Consider the following 25,158-nt stretch of genomic DNA (forward strand, 5'->3'; position numbering starts at 1 on the left):
GATATTTTTCAAGTGCAATTACGGCCACGTTCTGTAGCAGATTGCCTTCATATTTCTAATCACTTCTCTTTTTCTACTTCTGCAGATGGAGTCATGAAATTCGATGACACAGCCAAAGAGAACTTCATCAGGATGTGTTGTAAGAACATCTCAAGCATGCACCACAAAGAGGTGGAGGACACACAGTCGACTGAGAATGGTTTTCTTTTTACCTCACAATTTTGTTTTACTGGTTGTTAGCAGCTCGACATGTTTTGACTGTGACAAATAAAAATGAAGATAGAAAGACATGAGTGGGGATTGTGATTTATTTGTAAAACTTGTTGTGTATAACTGTAAAGTGTATAACTGTAGTTATAACTTCCAAAGGGAGGTGACCGGGAGACATCCTAACCAGATGCCCGAACCACTTCAGCGGACTCCTTTCGATGCAGAGGAGCAGCGGCTCTTCTCCGAGTTCCCTCAAGGTGGCCAAGCTCCTCACCCTATCTCTAAGACTGAACTCAGCAGTCCTCCGAAGGAAACCTATTTCAGCCACTTGTAACGCTTCGCCTTCCAGCTCAGCTCCCTCTTTACCACAATAGACCAGAGCAGTGCCCTCATTACTGCTGACAAAGCCCCAATTCATCTGACCATCTCTCACTCCAACCTGTCATCACTCATGAACAAGATACCTAGACACTAAACTCCTCCATTAGAGGGAGGGGCTCATCCCTAACCTGGAGAGAACATGTGCAATGTTCTCTCCTTGTTCAGGTTGAGAACCATGGCCTCAGATTTGGGAGAGCCGACTTTCATCCTGGCCACTTTACATGCTGAAGGTCTTGGCCTGAAGAAGCCAACAGAACTACATCATCCGCTAAAAGCAGAGATGCACGTCTTAGGTTCCCAAACCAGACGCCCCTCTCTCCCCTTTCGACCATGCCTCGAGATCCTGTCCATGAAAATCACAAACAAGATTGGTGACAAGAGGCAGCCCTAGCAGAGTCCAATACGCACTGAAAACAAATTTGACTTCTTACCAAGAATACAGACACAGCTTTTGCTTTGGTTATACAGGGACCGGATAGTTCGTAAGTGCAGCTCCGGTACCCCATACTGCCTCAGCACCCCCCAGAGAATCCCTCATGGAACATGGTCAAAGCCTAACAAAACACATGTTGACTAGATCGGCAAACTCTCACGATTCCCTCAGTAACTCTGCAAGGGCAAAGATCTGGTCCACTGTTCCACGACCTGGGCGAAAGTCACACTGCTTCTCTTGAATCCTAGGTTCGACAATCGGTTTGAGCCTCCTCTCTAACACCCTGGAGTAAACTTTCCTCTGTAGTTGGAACACACTCTCCGGTCCCCTTTCTCTCTCCCAGCCACACCATGTCCAGAGCCTTTAGCATCTCAGGGCAAATCTTATCCACCCCCAGTGGCAAAAGCTTTTTAACAGCTTCAACAACTTCCGCCAAGATGATGGCCGAATCTTCTCCCAAGTTCTCACATGCTGCCTTCTCAATGAAGGACATGCCAGCTAGATTAAAGAGATCCTCAAAGTGCTCCTTCCACCGCCTGACAACATCTGCAGTGGAGGTCCTGAACATGGTCCATTCAGATTCCATGTCCTCAACCTCCCACGGAATGTGAGAAAAATTCTCCCGGAGGTGTGACGCAAACACCTCACATACAGGGGCCTCCACCAGACGTTCCTAGTTCACCCTCAGTACTCATTTGGGCTTACCAGTTTTGTCAGGCAGTCTCGCCATCCGGCAGATTCAACTCACCACCAGGTGGTGATCAGTTGACAGCTCTGCCTGTCTCTTCACCCAAGTGTCCAAGACATACGGCCACAGGTCTGATGACACGACTACGAAGTTGATCATCGACCTTTGGCCTAAAGTGGCCTGATACCAGGTACATTTAGGAGCCACGTAAAGGCCCCAGTATGGTTGCTGCGATGATGTCACGGTGTCGTGCCGGTCACATATAGTGGCGCGAGTCGATGCACCAGTAGTTGTAATCTTCTCCGTCACAGAGGTGTCGCTGCTACGTGAGGGTTACCACTAACTACTCTACAACGAAGAAAGTGGAGAAGAAAACAATGTCCCCATCAAGAGCAGGAAGAGTAGCACTGTCATCAATGATCAGCATTCTCACCACTGCTTACATAATAGCTGATGAGCCTACAGGAGTTATAATTTCAGTAGGCATGATGATGCCCATCTCACCTCCAAATACCTGAGCATTCTCACCTATACTTACATAATAGCTGACACACAGTCCCAGGTCCTGACATACTGTGGACGTTCAGTGAGGTAATCCAAAATCCAGTATGTGACATGGTGGTCCACCCCGGTGTTCTCCAGCTCGTCCCTCAGAAGTGCAGGTTGTATGGTGTTGAACGCCATAAACGCCATTAAGTCATGTTTATTGGTGGCAATTTTAATATAGACTTGTTAAATCCAAATGAACACAAGGTGACCACTGAATTTATAAATACACTATACAGCATTGACTTATATCCCAAAATTACCAGACCCAGCCAAATTACAACTCAATGTGCAACACTAATTGATAATATATTTTCAAATGAAGTGGATAACAATACAGTAAGTGGATTATTAGTGAACGATATCAGTAACCACCTTCCAGGCTCTACAGTCTATAATGATAATCAAATTAAAAATAAACAGGGTAAGATACCACTGTACAGAAGGGTGAGGTCTGAGGAATCTATGGATGCATTTAAAAATTAGTTACTAAAACAAGATTGGGATTTCCCGAATAAAAATTATACTGATAAAGCATATGATGAATTTTTAAGAGTATTTACAATATTATATGATAAAAATGGTCCAATTAAACAATACCGTAGAAAACAAAAGTATAAAGATCAATGGATGTCAAAGGGATTGCAGAATGCTTGCAAAAAGAAAAACACACCACATAGAGAATTTATAAAACAAAGAACTAAGGAAGCAGAATATAAATATAAGAAGTATAAAAATAAGTTAACTAACATTATGAGAAACTGTAAGAGAGATTATTATGATAAATTACTAGAGAATAATAAGCATAATATAAAAGGTATATGGAATATATTAAATAGTATAATTAGAAACAAAACTAGAGAGATTAATTTTCCACAGTATTTTATAGAAAATGTTAAGAATATAAATTATATGGATGATGTAGTTAATAAATTTAATAATTTTTTGTAAATGTTGGACCAAAACTTGCAGATGAAATTGAAGGTCCAGTGACATCCAATGATAATCTAATAAATAGAAATTCAAGTACATTGTTTCTTAAGCCTGTAGAAGAAAAGGAGATTATAGACACTGTTAATGGGCGCAAAAACAAGACGTCCACTGACTATCATGAAATAGATATGAATATAGTAAAAAAGGTTATTCGTGGGATTTCCAAACCATTAACGCATATCTTTAATTTGTCATTACAAACTGGTCAATTTCCCAATTAAATTTAGCTAAAGTTAGTTCTCACAAATTATAGACCGGTTTCTTCCAATTAAGAGAAAAATTTCTCGGGGTGATAATAAATGACAAGGTTTGCTGGAAGTATCATATTAAATACATCTGCACTAAAATATCTAGAAGTATCTCTGTAATAGCCAAAGCAAGGAATTTTTTAGATTACAAATCACTCCACACGGTTCTGTTCTCTGGTCTTACATTACTTAAATTACTGCACAGAGGTATGGGGAAACCCATATAAAAGTTCACTAGAGCCACTATTCATTCTGCAAAAAAGAGTCCTCAGAATAATTCATAAAGTTGGTTATCTGGAACATAGCAATTCATTATTTGTAAAGTCTAAAATAATAAAACTCTATGATATGATAGAATTCCAAACAGCACAATTTCTATTTAAAGCCAGGAATAATCTGTTACCAAGTCACTTACAAAAAATGTTTCATGAAAGAGAGGGAGGGTATGATTGAAGGGAAATGTTTAATTTTAAGATTCAAAGATATAGAACTACAATGAAAAGATTCTGCATAACAAATAATGGAGAAAGTTTTTCACTTAAAAAGGAATGGTCAATTATCACACATGGTTGTATCAGTATTAATCATCATTTTTCAACAGGGTCATATATTCATAGTTCCATGCCTTGGTTAAATTTATAATGTTTTGTTTTGTATTGCTTATGATTAATTTTATTAAATGCTTTTCGTTTAATCATTTGATTCATTCCGCTTTAATTTGATATTGTTGCTGAATCCTTTTAAGTTTACCAATTACTAGTCAGAGCCAATCATACACATGTCCATTGCCGTTGGTGTGAATCGACTGTTCGGAGTGAGACCTTAGGCACTGAAACGTAAGTCAGTGGTCGGCGTGGGAATGCGGCCATAGGAGAATTTTCCCAGATATCAGCCATTGGGTTCTTCACTCCTATTCGCTGTGAACAGTGGACAATCCTGATGGTAATGTTAATTGCCTCAAGCAATTTTTGAGTTTCAATATTCTATAAATTTTTGTTGCTTAGTTAATTATTGTTATGTGTTGTGATGGTACTTATGGGTGAGCAGGGCCTTGCCACTGCTCAAACCACATATGCTTTTTGGCCATAATGTACTAAGATTCTACACAGAGATTGGGTTTGGGGTCACATACACACAGATATGAAAAGCTTTTCTTTAATTGTGATGTGCCCAGAGTTACACTATTTATCATTCACAAACACTGCCAGCCCTACTCCTTTCCTCTTATTGCTTTCCTTTGTCCTGTCCACGCACAGCAGCTTGAAGTCATCTAGCTCGCTCCGTGTCTGGAGTGAGCGCAGTCAGCCATGTTTCTGCAAACACCATGATGCTGCAGGTCCGGTATGTCCTCTGGTGCCGGGTCAATGCTGATAACTCGTTCAGCTTATTGGGAAGAGATTTTACGTTCCCCATAACTATGGACGAGAGGACAGGTCTGCATCTCCTCCTCCTGGCAAGGCGAACACCTTCACCGTGTTCTCTTCTTAAGCTTGCGGAGAACGTTGGGTCTCTCATGGGGCTGCACCACTGAGCCACAACAGCTCTTCCCTACTGTAATAGTGTAATATTGCCATATCTCCCGAACACAGTCATAAACAGTGAAAGAAATAGGAAAAAGACCAGAACAAGCAGAGTTTCTTTAGTCTCCATAGTGCAGTGATAAGTAAGTAAAAACAAAACACTTAAATAATTAAAAGTAATTAAAAAAACTCAGTAGTGAGTTGGAGCTGCTGTGACAAGCTGCCACTGGAGCGGTGCCATCTTGGCCATCATGCTGTCTAATAATGTTACCTAATGGAAGCATGTATAAAGTGAAAAGAATCGGTCCAAGCACAGAACCCTGAGGAACTCCATGACTTACTCTGGTGTGTGAGGAAGATTCTTCATTTACAAGAGAAAACTGGAATCTATCAGATAAATTGATCTTGATTGGATTGGATATAGGTCGATAATTAGCCAACAGAAGTGTTGGCTAATTATTACATTTACTTTAAAAAAAAACCTACTCTTGATTCAGAAGTTATTTAAGTGTTTTGTTTTTACTTACTTATCACTGCACTATGGAGACTAAAGAAACTGTGCTTGTTTTTTTTTAAGTAAATGTTTAATAACAGCAACCTTAAAAGTCTGAGATACATCCTATCAAATCCAATATGGAAGTGTTGATTAAGGGGATTGGGTTTGGATTCTACATTTGCTGGCGAACAAAAGTAACGCTTTATGCTTCAAATGACCTCTTAAACCCCTGGCATTAAGCAAAACAACAGATAAAGACAAAGTTGTAACATAAATTTCCAACAATTGCTACCCATAGCTAAATACATCTTTGAATACCATGCCATCTTGGTAACTGCACCGGTCAAATTCTTCATTGTTGTCGTACATCGCCCACCAGGACAACTCAGTGACTTTCTAGATGAACTAGGCACCTTGCTCTCTTCCATCCCTAAGCATGACTGTCGCATAATGGTCCTTGGTAATATGAATATCCACCTTGATAGTCCTAACTCTTTAGATTTTCTGTCATTAATGCACTCATTTGAGCTACAACTGGTTTTCAGTCCTCCAACTCACAAAACTAGCAAAGATCTAGATCTCACTTTCACAAGAAGCTGTGCCACAGAGGCCCTGTCTGTCACACTTCTGCATTTTTCAGATTTTCTTAAGAGTGAGCCTCCCAGAAAGAGCCACTGCTTCCACCCCTATGGTTTCCTTCAACCGCAACCTGTCGCCCACCCACTTCTCCTCCGTTGTTGCCTCCGCTCTTCTGACCTCGAACACATTTTCCTCCCTTGAGGTTAATGATGCCACGGAGTCCCTTTGCTCTACACTGAGCTCTTGTCTGGATAGTCTGTGTCCTCTATCCACCAAACCCACCCGATCCTCCCAGTCCCAGCCTTGGATTGATGATACCTCTGATCGCTCAAACCAACCTCAGAGCTGCAGAAAGGAAATGGCACAAATCAAAAGATCCTCTAGATCTAACTAAATTCCAGGTGCTACTGTCATCATTCTCATCCAGTGTTACTGATGCAAAGGCTTTCTACATTGACAATATTCACAGTACTACTGACACCTGAAAACTATTTTCCATCTTCAAAACTCCACTTAACCCTCCTCCTCTGCCACCTGCTACCAGTCTTGATGCCCAAGTACTGTTTATTAATTTATTTTTGTTACAATACTTTACATATAACAATGCCAAACCTGACAGGGGGGCAGGAAAAGAGGGAGAACAAAGAAAAAGAAGGTAAATGAGACAGAGATAGAAAGAAATTATCTGAGAAGACGATGAAAAACAAGACAAAAACAGACAACTAACTGCTACATCTGTAGAAACCAAACAGAAAACATCCTACGGCCTCTGTGGGGAAACCAGGTGGAGAACCATCAGGAGCAGCTGCAAGTAGACAAACAGAGAGAAAAACAACAACAAAAAACACTAGCAGCAACAACACCAGCAGCAAGTACATATGACATAACTGTGGATACGGATGGTTTGAAACCACAGGACGACACAGCACCTGTATGATAAGCATGTGACTGCGTGAATGAATGTGTGTGTATGCATGAACATGCAAAATATATGGTTATCTCTCTGAGAGATGTTTTCGTGGCAAGGCAAAGCAAGTTTATTTGTGGAGCACAATTCGTACACAAGGTAATTCAAAGTGCTTTACAGAAACATAAAATCACAAGAAGGCAAATAGAGTGCAGTTAAAATACTTTCAGTTGTCATATGCACAGCTAAATAGAACTGTTTTCAGCCTGGATTTGAAAGTTGTCAGAGTTGAAGCCTCCTCTGGAAGACTGTTCCAGATTTTAGGAGCATAAAACTGAAATGCAGCCTCACCTTGTTTAGTCTTGACTCTAGAAAATGTTTCAGTTTGGCTTGAAAACCATCTGCACCTGAAAGGTTTGACTGTCTGGTCTCAGACCTGCTTCAGGTGGAAATTATTTCATTTTTAATGCCTTGAACTTTGTCATTAAAGAATATTGATAACACTTATATGTAGAAATGAGTTCTAAAGGCAATGAAACTGGAGGGTTTGTTAATCTGTTACTGTAGCAAGCAAGACATGAGAGTTGTTACTGCATTTTTCTTTATGATTTCAGAAAAATAACTCTCCCTTGTTCTACGCAAAGTCTGGTTGAACACAGTTTTTCTTTGTAAACCTCATTATGAATCTGGAGTTTTGACTAACCCTAACCCCTTATCAGTGAGAGTCCAACTGCTGGTTTGGGTGTAACAAACAGGTCAGGGGGGCTCAGTCACATGGTGAGTTAGACCAAAGATTTCAAGGACAGCAGTGAGTTCTTTCGCTTGCTTATCTTGGGCTACATCCATGTGCACATTCAAGTCCCCTGTTATGACTAAACAGTCAACAGCAGTGCACACAGCTGACACAAACTGAAATGAAGGGAAAAAAAAGACTAATGTCTCTCACAATTTACATTCTGTTTCATGTCTTGTCTTTTCATTTCCTGTTTTATTTTGAAATATTAACTTCCCTCTCGTTTCACGTATCTTTCCCGTCCTCCCGTGTCAAGCTTCTGATTGTCTTCCCTGATTCCTAAAGTGTTTCCACTGTTCCCCTTGATCCCTCATGTGTTCAAATAGTCTGCGTCTCCCTTGTCTTGTGCCAGTATGTTGTCTCCGTTTGAGCTTCATGACTCGCCTCGTGTTCCATAGCTTTCATAGATTCACAGCCATAGTTACCTCGAGCCTGCAGTCGAGCGACTCTCCTGCAGGGCATATTTCTTTGTAATTTATTCCTAGTCATAGTTTATTCATTCATCACGGTAAGTTTCACAGTCTTGTTTTGTTCCTCCGTTTTTGGAGTGTTTTTGTTCTTTTAGATCCGTCACGCCTCTGTAAAAACCACAAGGTTTGCTCACCTTCAACAGTTGTTTGACAATTTCATACCTGCATAGCAAACATAACAACAACATTGCAGCAAACAAGCAAACAAATAAACAAAGATGGATTTATTTATTGCGATCTCCCATTGCAAACTCTCTTAAGAAAGATTCCACTTATAACGCACGGCGTGGAGATATTCATTCCTGTAGTCTTCTCACACAGACTATGGACTCACACACCCTTACTTGACTGGTTTTATGTTACTTATCATGGGTTAATCCAACACAACAATACAGTCTTTAGTTAAAGGCTACACCCTTTGATACTTAGCTGCACCTGAAATAGCAAAAAAAATAGCAATGCCCCTACGTCATGTATCATCATAGTACAAGTTCCTCATCGCAATCTTATACAGTTTAGTTAAAGGCTGCTTGGGTACTTAGCTGCACTTGCAAAAAGAATAGCAACGTTTTTTTTCAGATTTTTGTGAAGTATTACACATTTATTAGTTCAACTTAATAAATGTATGTCTAGCAGATATTAGCTGAGTATCAATTTTAATAAGTTCACTGGAAGAGTAGGTTACAGTTGAACATAATACTGTTCCATACTCACTTCACTGTCTTATTTAAACGCAGTTCAATTTAACCTTGTTGGTTAACAGTTGTTAGTTAAACAATCACAAATTTTTGCCTTAATAATCACACTATTTCTCGCCAACAATAGTAACACAAAGAGTTCCTTACCCTAAATCCACTGACAAGTTCAAGATCTAAGGATCCAGCGAGTGTGGCTGTCACAACTTTAAGTTGTTTCTTTTTCATGTTTTTGGGTTTCTGTTAATTTTGCCATTGTTTTCCCATCAGTCACTCTTGGACACAACATCACCTGTGTTTTGTTCTCAGCTGCACTCCATCACCAATCACCTCCCCTCAGTATTTTTGTCAGGTTTTGCATCACGGTTTTCACAGTCAGGTTTTTGTTTATGTGTTTGCTAAAGTTTTCTTCACAGTTAAGTTTTGTTTTGTATTCCTGCTCAGCCGAGCCTGTTGTTGTTTCCTTTAAATAAATCAAGTTCTTTTTACTTTAAAATATCTGCATCCGGGTCCTAAATCTCCACCACGCCACGTACAACCACCAGTTGTGACAGAAGGATTTCGCCAGAATGGACCCGGTGGATATTAAGGAGTTTCTGCAGTTGGTCTGAGCCTTTTGGACCTGCAAGGGAAAAGGAACCAACCCTCTGAAAAAGCTAAAGGTATCAAATGAACTCCTTGACTTTTTTTATGAAAAGTCTGTGCATCTGATAGTAACAGATGTGGACTTCTTATCACTGGATTCCATTGGGAGCGTCATGAAGTTCCAAAATTATATCCAAGATTTGTGAAAAGAAGTAGAATGATTTAAAAGTGAATAAAGCAGTAAGCAGCAGGAGGAAGCAGGGACACGTCTGCACTCTTCAGAAGCAGGAAGCTAGTGTTAGTATGAATGAAGTGATGTCTGAAACAACAGTTCTCCCTTCTCCAGGCACCTCAGGGATCTGTTTTGAGTCCGATTCTATTTTTGCTTCACATATTCCTTCTAGGCCAAATAATTAGATTAGACAATAATATTTCTCATCACCTCTATGCTAATGACATTGAGTTACACTGTTCTTTTTAGAGCCTCCGAGTTTTATAAATTGTCTAGATTAAGTAATCAAGCAATGTACAAATGACAACTTCCTTCAGTTATATACTGATAAAACAGAAACTTTGATTATTGCTCCAGAAATTAGGCACACAAATTCGGGTGTCATTTTTGTCAGTTTAATGTCCCTTGACCATCATTTCAAACAGTTTTTATCATTTAAGAAAAAAAAAAAAAAACTCAGACTCCTTACTTCTATTTGCCTTATGTACCATCCGTTATCCCTATCACCTACCATGCACATCCTATTCAGGTTCTCAGGGGGACTGAAGCCCAGCTATCATTGGGTTGGGGGTAGGGTACACCTTGGAAAGGTTGTCAGTCCATCACAGGTCTTAAGCTTGTTTTATAGTTATACGGCGCATGACGTCAAAATGACATATTTCCGCCTGGTGTGTGCCATGAAAAGGGGGCGCTGCGCTTAGTTGTGCATCACTCAAAATTTTTCACTTGACGCATGCAGAGAGGAAGTACAGGTACTGTACAGGCACCTGTATGACACTGCATTGAAACAGCATAAGCTAGTAATACAACAACTGATCCGTTATTATTATTGCATCCAGAAAGGCAACGATAATTCCCAAGTGTGGCCACTGAAGCACTTAAAAGGCCTATAACAATATTCCCAGTACTATATCAGACTATAATGGTGATAACACATCTGTTGAAATTTTAACTTCTGTAGGCTCATCAGCTACTATGTAAGCAGAGGTGAGAATGCTCAGATATTTGGAGGTGAGATGGGTGTCATCATGCCAATTGAAATGATAACGTCTGTTGGTTCATCAGCTATTATGTAAGTAGAGGTGAGAATGCTGATCATTAATGGCAGTGCTATTCCTCCTGCTCTTGACAGGGGCATTGTTTTCTTCTTCACTTTCGTCATTGTAGAGTAGTTAGCAGTAACCGTCACTAGCAGCGACACTACTGGATTGCAACTACTGGCGCATCGACTCACGCTACTATATATGGCCGGCATGACACCATGTCGTCATTGCGCGAGTCATTGCGGCAACCATACTGGGGATTTTATGCGCCGAGAATAGGAAATTAGTAGATCCCTGCTACTGAGGTTATACAACTAAGTTTTGAAAATATATGGGCAGTATAGTATGCCAAGGTAGTGCCTGTGCCTTATCTGTCCTAATGTCAGATAAGGGTGCAACTATTAGTCAACGTTGTCGACGTATTTAATTGTCGGTTACATCTACCGATCTACAATTTAGAAGTCTCAATTAGTCTGGAAAAATAGTTTAATAATGTATAAGAAAGCACTTCGTAAAGGTAGAACTGCTTATTATTCATTATTGATAGAAGGGAATAAGAATAATCCCAGGTATCTTTTCAGCACTGTTGCCAGGCTGACAAAGAGTCCAAGCTCTGTTGAGCCATGTATTCCTTTAACTCTCAGCAGTGATGATTTCATGAGATTCTTCATCAATAAAATGGATTCTATCAGAGAGAAGATTGATGGGATCTGTCACAGTCTATGTTTTATCTGTCTCAGTTTATGTTTAATCATGTTTTCAGTTATGTTCTAGTCATGTTTTTCCCCTGCCACCTCGGTTCACTCAAGTCACCTGGCTCATTGTTCACAGCTGCACCTCATTCACTGATCACTCCCTCCACAGTATTTAGTCTTCTGGTTTCCTTTCAGTCATTGCAGAATCCTTACCTCACTATCCCTCCATGCTTCGCCACAGAGATAAGTCTGATTATGCCTCAGAGTCCTGTTTTTTTGTTTAGTCAGTCTTGTATTTCAAAGTCTTGTTTTTTTTTTTGTCATAGTTAAGTATTTTGATCCGGCCCTGCCGCGCCTTTTGTTCTTGTCTTTTGCTCCCTGCTTGTGGAATAAACCCTTTTTGTGAACAGAAAGAACTGCATCTGGGTCCTACCTCTCTGAACCGTGACAGAATCCTTCCCACCATTATCACTGATGTATCATCAAGTAGAGCAGCTTTAGTAGTATCTTTCTAACCTGATTTGTATTTAGACGGGTTCTGCCCAGTTGATCTTTCTGAGCTAACAACAGCAATAGTCTCTTCTAAACCATCAACTTGTATGTTAGACCCAATCCCAACCAGACTGTTCAAGGAGGTTTTCCCCTTAATTGACACTTCCATATTGGATTTGATCAATCGGTCTTTGTTGACAGGATATGTACCTTAGACTTTTAAGGTTGCTGTAATTAAACCTTTACTTAAAAAACCTACTCTTGATTCAGAAGTGTTGCTAATTATCAACCCATATCCAATCTCCCTTTTTTGTCTAAAGTTCTTGAAAAAATAGTTGCAGTTCAACTTTGTGATCATTTACATAGAAATAATCTGTTTGAAGAGTTTCAGTCAGGATTCAGAGTGCAACATAGCACAGAAACAGCACTGGTGAAAGTTACCAATGATGTCCTCTTAGCCTCTGATAGCGGACTTGTTTCTGTGCTTGTCCTGTTGGATCTCAGTGCTGCATTTGATATGGTCGATCACAGCATTCTGTTACAGAGACTTGAACATGTTATTGGGATTAAAGGAACTGCATTAGGCTGGTTTAAGTCATATTTATCTGATAGATTCCAGTTTGTTCTTGTAAATGAAGAATCTTCCTCACACATTGGAGTAAGTCATGGAGTTCCTCAGGGTTCTGTGCTTGGACCAATTCTTTTTACATGCTTCCATTAGGTAACATTATTAGACAGCATGGCATAAATTTCCATTGTTATGCTGATGATACTCAGCTGTACCTATCTATGAAACCAATAGGTTGGTCAGACTACAAGCCTGTCTTAAAGACATAAAGACCTGTATGACACAGAACTGTCTGCTTCTAAATTCAGACAAACAGAAGTCGTTATCTTTGTACCTGAGCGCTTCAGGGAGAAATTGTCTAGTTATATAGTTAATCTAGATGGTATTTCCTTGGCTTCTAGTTCTACCGTGAGGAACCTTGGAGTTATTTTTGACTAGAATTTATCATTTGACGCACATAAAAAGCAGATTTCTAGGACTGCCTTCTTTCACCTTTGTAATATTGTTAAAATCAGGAACATCCTGTCTCAGGGTGATGCAGAAAAACTGTTCCATGCATTTGTTACTTCAGGATTGGACTACTGTAATTCTTTATTATTGCGCTGTCCCATGCAATTTAAGATTCTTCTCCTCACATATAAAGCTCTTAATGACCGGGCTCCATCATATCTTAAAGATTTAATTGTAAGATATTTTTCTAACAGAGCACTTTGTTCCCAAACTGCAGGTTTACTTGTTGTTCCCAGAGTTTGTAAAAGTAGAATGGGAGGCAGAGCTTTCAATTATCAGGCCCCTCTCTTATGGAATAAGCTGCCAGTAAATGTCTAGGAAGCAGACACCCTTTCCGCTTTTAAGATTAGGCTTAAAACTTTCCTTTTTGATGAAGCTTATAGTTAGGGATGGCTCAGGTAATCCTGAAACATCCCATAGTTAAGCTGCTATAGGTTTAGACTGCTGGGGGACCTCATCTGTCACACCTTTCCTCACTTTACTGTCTTTTTCCCCCTGTTTAATTTCTCAATTGATTTTATGTACAGGTGACATTATTGTGGTTATTAACTTGTGTTTCCCTGTTCCAACAGGTATCCTTTGAATGGTGTTATGGTGTTTTTCCCCCCTCTTTTCTGTCTTCTCAAACCCCAGCTGGTCGAGGCGGATGGCCACCCTTCCTGAGTCTGGTTCTGCCAGAGGTTTCTTCCTGTTAAAAGGGAGTCGTTCCTTTCCACAGTCGCCTCAGGCACGCTCAGGACGGGAGATTGGACTGAAGACAAGTTTCAGTGCAATCTGTTGGTTTCATTAGCTAGGATATTATTTTTTCAGTTGGCTCTATGTGAATGAATTGGATTATGATTACAATGAATTGAATTCCAATTGGCTTGAATTGGACTATATTATTTAAGTGCCTTGAGATGACAATTGTATTAATTTGGCGCTATATAAATAAAATTGAATTTGACTGAATTGGTGCCAATCTTAAGCACCAAGGCACTGAATGAGCTCCCACCCAGAGTTCTGAGATTCACATTTGACATTGTGCATGTGCAGGGTAAGCAGTTGATAACAGCAGACACTCTATCAAGAGCTCCAGTGAAACACACGTTCACACAAGAAAAAGAGAACGAGGCAGAGGTCAAAGTCCTTTTTCAAAGACTTCCTGCCACAGAAGCCAGGCTGAAGGCGATACAAGAGAAACAGAAAGCTGTAGAAAAACTCACTGGATCTTGTGAAGAGAACAGAACATTATCAGACAAGTGGTGGAAAAGTATGTAACATGCTCACAGCACAGAGAACCCCTGCTGACCACACCAGTACCATAGAGACCCTGGCAACGAGTCAGCACAGACTTGTTCTTCTGGGAGAAACATACTTACCTTCTTGTTGTGAATTACTCTTCACCTTACATAGAGGTAACCCACCTTACAGTAGCTTCAGCAGAGACAGTTGTGGCAGCTATGAAGGATGCTTTCAGTCACCATGGAACACCAGAGACAGTGGTATCTGACAACAGGACACAATACAGTGGAGCTCTCTTTCAGACCCTTGCTCAGTGCACAGTGGCTACTGTGAAAGGATTGTGGAAAGGAGGAGGTGAGAAAGCAAAGGCCCTGATGACCTATCATGCTACACCTCTGGAAAGCGGCTATTCCCCTACACAGCTTCTTATGGGAATTGCGGAGACAGATACGCTTCAACACAGCTCCCGGCGACCCTTCTCCCTCGCTGGTCAAACAGAGAATTTAGGAAGTCTGAGAAACAGACAAAAGAGAACCAGCGTCGGCAATACAGAGTGCAACCTTTATCACAACTGCAGTGTGGCCAAAAGCCGTGGCTTCCCTGGGAAAAACAACAAGGGACTGTCTTACAACAGGCATCAACACCAAGGTCATACATAATACACACAGACGATGGATGGGTCAGGTCAGGAGAAGTTGTACACACATGCACACACTTCACAACCCACCGGTCCAGACTACAGTTCCGGAGGTACATCATACATCCACAGAGTCAACCAACACTGACACACTCAGTCACGTACCAGTTCGGGGTACCTGACACACTGACAGTCAGATACATACTGACAGCACTAACACATCATATGTGACTTCATCAGGAAGAGTGTCACGCCCTCCGGTGCGTTTGGACTCATAAAACTGATTTAAGAGACTGTTCTGTTCTCAGAGAGGGAGAGAGTATAACAAATAAAATGTGTTCTAAGGTAGAACTGGAAAAGATGGTCCCATAAGAGTACTATAACAATTAAGGATAACATGTTCTGATATACTTGAAAATGTTTGAGTTACCAGTAAAAGAGATAAAGGAAGTAGATCTAAAAGGGGGAAGTGTCCTGTAATGGGGACTGTTGCTACACGGACAAGTTAGAGGGTAACACTGTGTTACTGTGAGGGTGAATGTTATGGCTGTGTCTGAAATCACTTACTCTTCCCCTACTCATATATAGGGAAATAAATGTAGTGCACTATATAGCGAGCTCAACAGAAAAATCTTTCGGACTCTACTCTCGGCGCCGGTAATTACGTCATAGCTGTCGTACAATTAAAACGTACCACGTTAACGTTGTCTCACATAATCTTGTCTGTTTACTACTGCATTTTTGTGAATTTAGAGGCTTTTGATTACTGTCATGTAATTTTTATTTTCGTATTGTGTTTACTATTTAATCAGATTTTCATCTCTTGGCTCTTTAGTAACAGAAAGTTACAGTGTAACCTACTGGAATGTTTAATAACATGCTGTTCGTTTTACACTTTTTTTTTTTTTTTTTTTCAATGAATATAGGAAGCCATTTAAATTGCCTTTTTTTAACATTTGTAATAAAATAAACAATGGAATAAACTGGCTTTGACTGTTGAACTGCTCCACAACTCATGAATTTGTCTCACACCCATCATCCAACAACTAACTACAAGCAATTCATCAGAGAAAAAAAAACAACTTACCGTTATCTAGAAAACTCAGGTAGTTCTATCGAAATGCCGTCTTCTATCAATCTGGCCGTGTTTCTTTTAACAATAAATCAATTAATGATGATACGGAGGAGAATTAGAATTGCGAGAGAGTGAAAGGAGAAGAGTGCTGCTTTTGTAAGACTGGCTAGATTGTGAGTGTTAGCTTAGTTTTTACTACCTTTTTAATTAGAGTAATATGATTTTTTAATTCTCTGAACAATAAACTACCCTCTGTCAAATTAATCCAGTTGTCTGAGTAGTCACAATGGTCAGATTCACTCAGCTTTTAGTCACACACATGACCGTACGAAGGGCCCAAAAAATACTGAGGTCATGAGTCAGAACTTCTAGGCAGGTTCGGGGACTCCCCGGAATTTTTTATTTTTTTAAATTCTGTTATATAAATATGGCCATTTTCAGAGTCTTAAAGAGCAAAAGCAACATCATGACTTTTAGGTTTATTTGCTTTGTTTGTTATCAGAGAACATCACCCTCATCCTAAATGATTTGCAAATGAGTTAATGTAAAACTGGAGAATGAATTTCATCAAGTCATGGATCAGGAATAAAAAGGAATGAACTGTCCTGGGACAGAGGGATAATATATACAAATGCTTCATATTTCCTTCCGTATTTAAAATAGATACCCAAGCCCTATTACACTATCATGTTAATGATAGTGCCTCATCTGTTCACTGTTGGTAAGGAAAGCCAGCTTTTGAACACATTTCTATTATAATCTTACACAATACTTCTGTCAGGGTACGGTGGTGAAGGTAGGACCCAGATGCAGACTTCTAAAAACAACTTGATTTATTAACAAAAAAGCACACAAGGCAAGAACAAAAAACGCAGCAGAGCTGGATATCCAAAACTAAACTGTAGCAAAAATAATGAGACAAAACGAGACTATGAAAAAACTAACAAAACAAGACTATGGGACTGTGAGGAAAAACCTGACAACATACGCGGCGTGATCATACAAGGTAAAGTGAGTATTCTGCAATGAGTGAGGGAAACCAGGAAACTATATACTGTGGGGAGGTGATTCGTGATGAGGTGCAGCTGTGGAACAGAAAACAGGTGACTTGAGTGAAACTAAGTGGCAGGGGAAAAAACATGACAAGAACCTGAAACAAAGAACCTGAAAACAAGAATATTAAACATAAAACGTGACAGAACCTGAAACATAACAATAATCAGAACATAAACTGTGACAACTTCAATTATCCTGCATTATACATCTGACTTTTAAAACATATACAGGTCTGGCGTAGTCTCTTCCTTTTATAGTAGCTGCTCTCCCTCTATCACTGCTCCTCTCCTTGCTGCTTGAACCAAAGATGAGCTTGGTTTGGCTCAGCCTTTTCCTTTCTATCCTGTTTTCCCTTTAGTGAAGAATATAAACACAGTTAAATACTAAACTGATAGAAATTAAAACAACACGCCATTTCAACATCATGTTTTCAGATGTGTCAGAGGTACAAATGAATTTAGTTTCTGCGCACGACTTCCTGTCCCGCACGAGCTGCTCTGTGCAGCGTTGCTGCGTTGTGCTCCGGCATCCGGCAGAAATATATAACAGGTTCAAGATCCAACATTGAGAAATCAACACTGAATAAACGTTTAATTTTCAATCGAAGACGTCGTTGACATTTTCAATCGCAAAATCACTCAACCGGTGGAGATTGATTGATGACCGGTACTGACGGAGTTAACCAAAATTAAACTTTAATTCGATGTTTCCTTCTATCTGAGTAGTACGCTGGGCTGCAATAAAAATATCTCCACATGAAAATGCATTTTTTCCTCACAGTCATCTCCCACTTAAACTGCTCTCCACCTACATTTTTAGCTTTTTGTGCTCCTCTTTGGAGGTCTGTAGCGATTGACTCTGCAGAAAGTTGGCAACCTTTCAGCATCTGCTGACCCCACTCTGTCATTTTACGTGGCCGACCACTTCCTGGCTGAGCTGCTGTCGTTCCCAATCGCTTCCACTTTGTTATAATACCATTGACAGCTGACTGTGGAATATTTAGCAGCGAGGAAAGTTCACAACTGGACTTGTTGCACAGGTGGCATCCTATCAGGGTACCATGCTGGAACTCACTGAGCTCCTGAGAGGAGCCGATCTGTCACAGATGTTTGTAGAAGCAGTCTGCATGCCTTGAATTTATACACCTGTGGCCATGTAAGGGACTGGAACACCTGAAGATAATTATTTGGATGAGTGAGTGGATACTTTTGGCAATATAGTGTATATTAAACATATTTGCCATCTGTTCATTTAAATTATGTTTTGGTGACTTAATGTGCTCTCGTGATTTTGCCTATAGAATGAAATGGAATGACTTGCTTTTTTTAATGCTATGTTTTAGGAGCTAAAAACTACCAGACTTAACACCTTCCTAACATATTGGCAAAATAGCTTAGAAGTACATTCATCTATGTTGAAATATGAACAAGCCAAGTATCTGGTATCTATCTAATAAAAATAGCAGCAGCAAAAATTAGTTTTAGATACTGCATTAAAGACAAAAAGAAATACACGGAGGTCATTGTCACATTTGAATATGTCAGCTGGAAGAGCACACATGTGAATAAGGGCACTAATATTGAACTCTGCTTCAGTTTAGTCTTGGTATTTTGTATGTTGACTCACTCTATCTGAATCACTGAGGCACTTGAACAGAGCAGATTTAGAGTTGATGTGATTAAGCACACCTTCTATTTTTGTCCCATGCTAGTTTATATGCACTTTGTCACCACTAGCTTCTTGCCTAACTCATGTAGCTAGCCACTCTCAAAAAGTTATGTATCCAAGAAGCTTGAGTTAAACACCCTCCTGATGGACTTTGAGACACATTCAAAAGCTGTAAATCTTTTTTTCCTAGATACATACAAGTTTTAGTCCTCCCAACATTCAGTAACTGTGTCAGTCATCAACACACTGACTGTCCTCAGTGCTAATGATGGCTAAAATTAAACTAAAACGAGCTTTAATTCTTTCTGTCTCATTCAATGGACAGGAAAAAACAGCCTCAGCTATTTCAGGCACTCTGTGATTTATTAAGGCAAGAAAGCACTGGTGTGTGTGGGTGAGAGGGCGCCTAAGTGAGAGGATAATGAAGCCAATGAATTACAATTTTTCCACTTGCTTTGAATGCATAAAGTTCTTTAAATTGCATTTATCACTTGTTATCACTCCCATGTCTATGACCAAGATATGTCTTTCTGCAAATACCAGGCTCAGCAGGATGTTATCACCTTTAGCACAGTCAGAATGTGTATGGGGGTGCTGGTGGTAGAGCTACCTTGATCTTCCACAGAATCTTACCATTATCACAATGCACCTGCAAACATTATGATTTCTCAGTTAGTTTTGGTCTTTATTTTCTCAAAATTCACAACAGAGAATCCAGATGCGATACACGCCCTGCCTCATCTCTATTTGGCTTTTTGGCTGACCTGTTGGCTCCCGATACCTCCACAGTTCTTCAGCTGGTGGTGGAATGTGTCAGGTGCAAGACTTTAAACTGGGACTTGACATTTTGTTTTTCATCTTTGGTTGATAGGGAAATGAAACTGACTTGTTGGCTCAACACTTTCCTGCAGGGAACTTCATGTAGGCTACGACTCATGATTAATACTTTTAGTTTACTTTAATTTTTGATCTTCTGTTTTCAGTGGCTGCACGGATAACTTTAGGGTTAGGAAAACATTAGGCCTCATACAAGAACGACTCGTACAAACAGATTTGTTCTTAAGTCTTCTAACTTGCCGCATTCACCAATTTTTTTGTGTTATGAGTTTTCTTTCAGGTACGAACAGAATTTAGGAGTGATTCAGACCTTTCGTAGGAGTCCCGTAAAATAGTCTGCTGTTATTCAAATCAAGTTTGCTTGACTAATGGATTGTTTATTTAATTACTTTTAAGCAATCATAAATAAATATATACATTATACCCCATAATTATGCTGACATTATTCTGTTTGGCTTAAATTATACACTAATTGAAGGTTAATTTGACTGTATATAACAAGGTCAATGGGAAGTGTAACCAGCAGCTGACTTGCTGCTTTTGGATGTCTTAGCGCGTCAGGCTCTTGGAAGAGAGCGTGTGTTCCGAGGCCATGTAGATATCCTTGTGGAGACAGACGAATCACTGACATCGCGATTTAGATTGCCAAGGACTGTGCTGCTGCAAATATGCAGCTTGATGGAGTGTCACAACTCCAGAGAGAAACACGCCAGGTCCTCACCACCCTTGGATTTTTGGCCACGGAAACCTTTCAGAGGGAGATTGGAGACAGACCGGGTGTGTCCCTGTCCTCTGTGAGTCGTGCCCTCCCCTTGGTCATCAAAGCTCTCATCAGTTTATCACCCATGGTACATCAAATTCCCATACACCGCTGCCCAATAAGTACAAATTAAGAGGAAATTTCATGCCATGGCTGCATTGGCAATTCAGGGGGGTGTGCTGGGGTGGCACCCCTGAAAGCTCATTGGCCACCCCTGTGGCCACCTCAAATCTAATAGGTAGTTGGTCAAGTTCATCAACACAAGAAACAAGAGAAATGCTGTCAATCGATGATGACAGCTGATGAGCTGATCTGGGGGGAAAATCTCCCTCTTTTCAATAGCCCAGTATTGGCAGGTATGAGTTAAGCATTTAACATTAGCATTTTCTTATTGTTATTTGGATACAGCCATGAAATATGCAACGTTTCTGAACTGAGGGTGTTTTTGCAGGTGTGTGTGTTCAGTATACCTTGTAAATTTTTGACCAACCAGTGTGTGAAATATAGTGTGACAGTCTAGATTTAAGTAGCTTGGTTTATTTATTTGCTCTGTGATTTAAGGGTTGTTTAAAGGCTTTTTTTCTCTCGGACATAAAGGACTTTTTGTTTGTATCAATTAGCCCATCTTCACCGTTCACATATTTTTAGACTATTAAATAGGCAGAGGCAGAGTAAATTGCATTCATGCCACAAATGTTTGAGATGCAATATGTGTTAATTGTGTTATCAAAAGGGATTTGTAGTATAAATAGAAAGGGAATTGAATGACTGGTTGATTGATAGATTGATCGATTGAGTGATTGAATTACATTTCCCCTAGGGGTATTAAGGGACTATTGTCAAAAACAGTGGTGAAAGGTAGGACCCAGATGTAGTTCTGAATAAATACTATGGATAAGACTATGATTAATAAACAAGACTATGAGGCAGGAAACCAGACTTAGCTTTCTATGGCATGACATAAAGGGTAGGTGAGGATTCTGCGATGAACATGAACCAACTGGGAGACTAAATACTGAGGAGGGTGATTCATGAGTGAGTGCAGCTGATGACAATGAAACAAGTGACATGAGTGAAACTAAGTGGCAGGGTAAAAACATGACAAGAACATAACAAAGAACCTTAAAACACGAAGATCAAACATAAAACGTGACAGAACCTGAACATAAAAATAGTCAAAACATAAACTGTGACAAATATGAAGAGAAGCAGCAGCAATGAGGCCCAGACAAGCCAGCAGTCTAGGTTCAGCAATATTAGTGATGAAAAGCAGTCAGCTTTTTTTTTGGCATTCATCATGTTAAAGCAGGTCCAAAAGTTTTATCCAAAGTTAAGAGCCTTTGTTGAATCTGACGTGACGTTTTCGTATTAGACCTAAATATGAAAAAAGTGTGAGAAACTTAGAATAAGAACACGAAAATGTTCTTTTAATTCAATTCAATTAAATTAAATTTTATTTATATAGCACCAGATTACAACAATTGTCATCTCAAGGCACTTAAGTAATATAGTCCAATTCAAGCCAATTGGAATTCAATTCATTGTAATCATAATCCAATTAATTCATATAGAGCCAATTCAAAAAATTAATATCCTAGCTAAGGAAACCAACAGATTGCACCGAAACTTGTCTTCAGTCCAATCTCCCGTCCTGAGCGTGCCTGAGGCAACTGTGGAAAGGAACGACTCCCTTTTAACAGGAAGAAACCTCTGGCAGAACCAGACTCAGGAAGGGTGGCCATCCGCCTCGACCAGCTGGGGTTTGAGAAGACAGAAAAGAGGGAAAAGAGGGGGGAAAAACACCATAACGCCATTCAAAGGATATCTGTTGGAACAGGGAAGCATACGTTAATAACCACAATAATGTCACATGTACATAAAATCAATTGTGAAATTAAACGGGGGGAAAAAGAGAGCAAAGTGAGGAAAGGTGTGACAGATGAGGTCCCCCAGCAGTCTAAGCCTATATCAGCTTAACTATGGGATGTTTCAGGATTACCTGAGCCATCCCTAACTATAAGCTTTATCGAAAAGGAAAGTTTTAAGCCTAATCTTAAAAGTGGAAAGGGTGTCTGCTTCCCGGACATTTACTGGCAGCTTATTCCACAAGAGAGGGGCCTGATAACTGAAGGCTCTACCTCCCATTCTACTTTTAGAAACTCTGGGAACAACAAGTAAACCTGCAGTTTGGGAGCGAAGTGCTCTGTTAGGAAAATACCTTACAATTAAATCTTTAAGATATGATGGAGCTCGGTCATTAAGAACTTTATATGTGAGAAGAAGAATCTTAAATTCTATTCTGAATTTAACAGGGAGCCAATGAAGAGAAGCTAAAACTGGAGAAACATGATCTCTCCTGTTAACTCTGGCTGCAGCATTTTGGATCAGCTGGAGGCTTTTCAGAGAATATGTGGGACAGCCCAATAATAAGGAATTACAGTAGTCCAATCTTGAAGTAACAAATGCATGAACTAGTTTCTCTGCATCACCCTGAGACAGGATGTTCCTGATTTTAGCAATATTACGAAGGTGAAAGAAGGCAGTCCTAGAAACCAGTTTTATATGTGCGTCAAATGATAAATTCTGGTCAAAAATAACTCCAAGGTTCCTCACTGTAGAACTAGAAGCCAAGGAAATACCATCTAGAGTAAATATATAACTAGACAATTTCTCCCTGAAGCGCTCAGGTCCAAAGAGAACAACTTCAGTTTTGTCTGAATTTAAAAGCAGACAGTTCTGAGTCATACAGGTCTTTATGTCTTTAAGACAGGCTTGTAGTCTGACCAACCTGTTGGTTTCATCTGGTTTCATAGATAAGTACAGCTGAGTATCATCAGCATAACAATGGAAATTTATGCCATGCTGTCTGATAATGTTACCTAATGGAAGCATGTATAAAGTAAAAAGAATCGGTCCAAGCACAGAACCCTGAGGAACTCCATGACTTACTCCAACGTGTGAGGAAGATTCTTCATTTACAAGAACAAACTGGAATCTATCAGATAAATATGACTTAAACCAGCCTAATGCAGTTCCTTTAATCCCAATAACATGTTCAAGTCTCTGTAACAGAATGCTGTGATCGATCGTATCAAATGTAGCACTGAGATCCAACAGGACAAGCACAGAAACAAGTCCGCTATCAGAAGCTAACAGGAGATCATTGGTAACTTTCACCAGTGCTGTTTCTGTGCTATGATGCACTCTGAATTCTGACTGAAACTCTTCAAACAGATAATTTCTATGTAAATGATCACAAAGTTGAACTGCAACTATTTTTTCAAGAACTTTAGACAAAAAATGGAGATTGGATATAGGTCGATAATTAGCCAACACTTCTGAATCAAGAGTAGGTTTTTTAAGTAAAGGTTTAATTACAGCAACCTTAAAAGTCTGAGGTACATATCCTATCAACAAAGACCGATTGATCAAATCCAATATGGAAGTGTCAATTAAGGGGAAAACCTCCTTGAACAGTCTGGTTGGGATTGGGTCTAACATACAAGTTGATGGTTTAGAAGAGACTATTGCTGTTGTTAGCTCAGAAAGATCAACTGGACAGAAGCTGTCTAAATACAATTCAGGTTCGAAAGATACTTCTAAAGCTGCTCTACTTGATGATACATCAGTGATAATAATGGAAAGGATTCCATTAATCTTCTCTCTGATAGAAACAATTTTATTGATGAAGAATCTCATGAACTCATCACTGCTGAGAGTTAAAGGAATACATGGCTCAACAGAGCTCGGACTCTTTGTCAGCCTGGCAACAGTGCTGAAAAGAAACCTAGGATTATTCTTATTCTCTTCTATCAATAATGAATAATAAGCAGTTCTAGCTTTACGAAGTGCTTTCTTATACGTTATTAAACTTTTTCTTTCCAGACTAATTGAGACTCTTCTAAATTAGAGGAACGCCACTGTCTCTCCAGCTTTCTTGCAGTCTGCTTTAACGCACGCAGCTGTGAATTATACCAAGGAGCCAACCTCTTCTGACTGATTACCTTCCTTTTCAGAGGGGCAACATTGTCCAGTGTTGTACGCACTGAAGCTATAGTGCTGTCAAGAAGAGAGTCAAGTTCTACTGGAGTAAAATTTAGGTAGCCGTCCTCTGTCATATCTGCACATGGCAGTGAAGAAAAGGATGATGAAATCAACTCTTTAAAACTGGTTACAGCATTCTCTGATAGACACCTTCTATATGTAAAATTCTTCTCAGAAGCCGTATAGTCAAGTAATGTAAATTCAAAAGTTATTAAAAAATGGTCAGACAAGACAGGATTATGAGGGAACACTGTTAACTGTTCACTCTCAATGCCATAAGTCAGCACAAGGTCAAGGGTATGATTAAGGCAGTGAGTAGGTCTGTGAACACTTTGAGAAAATCCAATAGTCTAATATAGAATTAAAGTTAATATTTAGGCTGTCATTTTCAACATCTACATGAATATTAAAGTCACCCACTACAATGACTTTATCTGTACTCAGCACTAACTGGGATAAAAACTCTGAGAATTCAGAGAGAAACTCAGAATAAGGGCCAGGTGGACGATACACAACAACAAACACAAGAGGTTTTTGTGATTTCCACTTTGGGTGGGAAAAACTGAGAATCAGAGATTCAAAAGAGCTAAAACTAATCTTGGGTCTAGGACTGATTAGTAACCCTGATCTGAAGATAGCTGCCACTCCTCCTCCTCTACCTGTGGTTCGAGGAACGTGAACATTTAAATAGTCAGAGGGAGTTGATTCATTAATGCTAACATTATCCTCCTGCTGCAGCCAGGTTTTTGTAAAACAAAATATATCAATATGAT

The sequence above is a fragment of the Leuresthes tenuis genome, unplaced genomic scaffold, assembly GCF_036924035.1.
Source record: "Leuresthes tenuis unplaced genomic scaffold, fLeuTen1.0.hap1 SCAF_10, whole genome shotgun sequence".
In the NCBI taxonomy this organism is placed as follows: Eukaryota; Metazoa; Chordata; class Actinopteri; order Atheriniformes; family Atherinopsidae; genus Leuresthes; species Leuresthes tenuis.